General features: G+C 40.9%; 1 protein-coding gene across 2 annotated transcripts in view; it reads left to right on the top strand.

The window, feature by feature from the left end:
- AP4S1 (adaptor related protein complex 4 subunit sigma 1) overlaps positions 1-3,446 on the top strand; it is a 79,148-nt gene that overhangs the window by 23,705 nt on the left and 51,997 nt on the right. The window lies entirely within an intron of this gene.

Genomic DNA, 3,446 nt, shown 5'->3' with positions numbered 1-3,446 from the left:
AAAAAAAAAAAAAAAATTAACAAAATTAGATAAGAAGTACACAACATGGTGAAACCCCGTCTCTACTAAAAATACAAAATAGCCGGGCGTGGTGGCGGGTACCTGTAGTCCCAGCTGCTTGAGAGGCTGAGGCAGGAGAATGGTGTGAACCAGGGAGGCGGAGCTAGCAGTGAGCTGAGATCGCACTGCTGAACTTCAGCCCGGGTGACACAGCGAGACTCCATCTCAAAAAAAAAAAAGTACACAAATATTTCAGAATCCAGAATATCTGGTTTGAAATATTTTACTTGTTTGTTTATTTTTTTGTTTTTGAGATGGAGTCTCACTGTGTCACCCAGGCTGGAGTACAGTGGCATAATCTCGGCTCACTGCAACTTCCACCTCCTGAGTTCAAGGATTTCTCCTGCCACAGCCTCCCTAGTAGCTGGGACTACAGGCACCTGCCACCACACCCAGCTAATTTTTGTATTTTTAATAGCGATGGGGTTTCACCATGTTAGCCAGGCTGGTCTCGATCTCCTGACCTCAGGTGTCCACCTGCCTCAACCTCCCAAAGTGCTGGGATTATAGGCATGAGCCACCATGCCTGACAGGTTTGAAATATTTTTAATTTGAGGGGAAAACTTGATTCACTATTTATTAGTAATGGAAAGTAATCTGTAGTAATCCTAATTCTCCTCTGCAGTTCCTCCTTCGTAACATTACATATATCACGACTCATTGCAGCATCACTATAGCACCTCCTGGGAGCATCCCAGACACAACAATTTTTGGTCCCCACTGCCTTTCTCTAAAATTAAGATACTGGATATTCTTGTGAATCCACAAATTTGATGAAGAGTTTTCACCACTAAGCACAAATATTGCGTGGCTAATTTAGAACAATTGAGAATAAGATTCCCCATGCAGGGCTTTTTCTTTTCCATTTCTAACCTATACCCACAGTTTGTCAAAGTGAGTATTTAATTCCCTATTTTAACATTATTTTATTTTATTTTATTTTTTGATACGGGGGGTCTCACTCTGTTGCCCAGGCTGCATCTCTACTCACTGCAGCCTCCACCTCCCAGGTTCAAGCGATTCTCCTGCTTCAGCCTCCCTAGTAGCTGGGATTACAGAAGCACACCACCACACCCGGCTAATGTTTTTTGTATTTTTAGTAGACACAGGGTTTTGTCATGTTGGCCAGGCTGGTCTCGAACTTCTGACCTCAGGTAATCCACATGCCTCGACTTCCCAAAGTCCTGGGATTACAGGCATGAGCCACCACACTCGGCCAACATTACTTTAAATTTCAGAATAAATTACCCTTGGCACTGAAACCAAATAGAAGAAAGATAATTTTAGAAGAAGAAATTTTATTTTCGTTTTGAAAGATATTGTTGTCTTCATTATATACAGCAACGGGAAACTTGGGTCTGTTTGAACTAGCTTTTCTGTCCAAAGAATGGAAGGTAGAATACGATGATCCAAGTTACTTTTAACCTTAAATGTAGGGAATGGATAGCAACAATGGCACACACAAACATGCGCACACAGGCACATAACACACTCTGGCCATTACCACTTCATATCTTTTTAAACTGTTCTTACCTCCTCTACCATCAGGGGATTCTGCTAGTCAGTTTCTCTCTGGCAAATGCTTTACATTCTACTCTCAATCTCTCCATTCCCCACTCCACAGACACAGAGATGATTAAGGAGTAAAAATAAAACAAGTACTTTCAATCAATCAATGTGATGATCTATTTATAGTATATAGATTCCTCATCCTCAGTTTTTCTCCCCAGCCTGCATCATATTCCTGTAAAAATTTTTAAAATTCTTTAGTTCAACTCCCTAATTTAGGATAGAAAGTTTGACTTGAACTTCTTTGAAAATACAGTATCCTTTTCAGTAAAACATTTGACTTCCCTCTGCTTTATTAATGTTTACTTTAAAGTTGCAAATAACTACACTTATTTGGACTTAAATTGTATCTTGGACCAGAATTTGGTGAGACTCTTCGGTCAATTTACCAAAATGTCTTTTACCAAAATGGCTTTAGATCAAGATCTGAGAGCTGTGTGAAATTTTAGAAATTTTTCAGATGTAACTGGGCACAGGGGCTCATGCCTGTAACCTGTAATCCCAGCACTTTGGGAAGCCCAGGCAGGTGGATCACCTGAGGCCAGAAGCTTGAGATCAGCCTGGCCAACATGGTGAAACCCCGTCTCTACTAAAAATGGAAAAATTGGCTGGGTGTGGTGGTGCACGCCTGTAGTCCCAGCTACTTGGGAAACTGAGGCAGGAGAAAAGCTTGAACTCAGGAGGCGGAAGTTGCAGTGAGCCGAGATTGCACCATTGCACTCCAGCCTGGGTGACAGAGTGACACTCTGTTTCAAAAAAGAAAAAAAAAAAAAAAGCAACACACATACATATGTGTTTAATGCCAAATTAATCAAATATGGCTGAAATATTTGTTGAGTGACTCATGACTTAATAGAAAAAAGAAAAAGTTTCATCTAAAGCTACTTCCAATATACTTTGAATCATAAAGGAGGGATTTTGAGAGAGAGAGAGAGAGAGAGACTGAGAGGGGGTAGTGGATGGGAAAAAAGGTAGAATGAGTGACAGGTTTCTTGAAATCAAATTTCAGTAATCCTAGTACTGTAGTAGGGAGAATCTGTTGGGAAGAGAATCTTACCTACACTGGAGAATAGGATGAGAGAAAGGAGGCTCTGGAGTGTTTCACATTTTCCTTATCTCATTTAGCCCTCACAATAACTCGGCAACAGAGTTAGCATTACTCCCAGTTGACAGGTAAGGAAACTGAATCATTGTAGAATTCAAGTAAATTCCGAGGCAAAGAAACAATGTTTTTGTTGTGTACAAACATAATATAACAAACTCTGAGGGTGGTTATCCAAATTAGATAAAAATCTGCTACTGACCAGTATTATTTCCTCCCGTTTATGGATGGAGAAATTCAGAAACAGCTAAATTATTAATACTTGGAAGCTGATGGAATGAATCAATATGGCGTGGCAAAAAGAATCTCGCAGTTGCCATTTCCATATTTCCTGAGTTTAAGACATGCTGATTGGATGCTCTTACCACATCCATTTTGAAAAATAGCACATATTTTAAAGACTTATGGCCGGGCGCGGTGGCTCAAGCCTGTAATTCCAGCACTTTGGGAGGCCGAGACGGGCGGATCATGAGGTCAGGAGATCGAGACCATCCTGGCTAACACGGTGAAACCCCGTCTCTACTAAAAAATACAAAAAATTAGCAGGTCGTGGTGGCAGGTGCCTGTAGTCCCAGCTACTCAGGAGGCTGAGCCAGGAGAATGGCATGAACCTGGAAGGTGGAGCTTGCAGTGAGCTGAGATCTGGCCACGGCACTCCAGAGCGAGACTCCTCAAAAAAAAAAAAAAAAAAAAAAAAAAAAAAAAAAAAAAAAAA

This window comes from Rhinopithecus bieti, unplaced genomic scaffold (assembly GCF_001698545.2).
Source record: "Rhinopithecus bieti isolate Rb0 unplaced genomic scaffold, ASM169854v2 scaffold_21703, whole genome shotgun sequence".
Lineage (NCBI taxonomy): Eukaryota > Metazoa > Chordata > Mammalia > Primates > Cercopithecidae > Rhinopithecus > Rhinopithecus bieti.
Note: the sequence above shows the minus strand (reverse complement) of the source record. Positions and strands in the feature narration are given on the sequence as shown.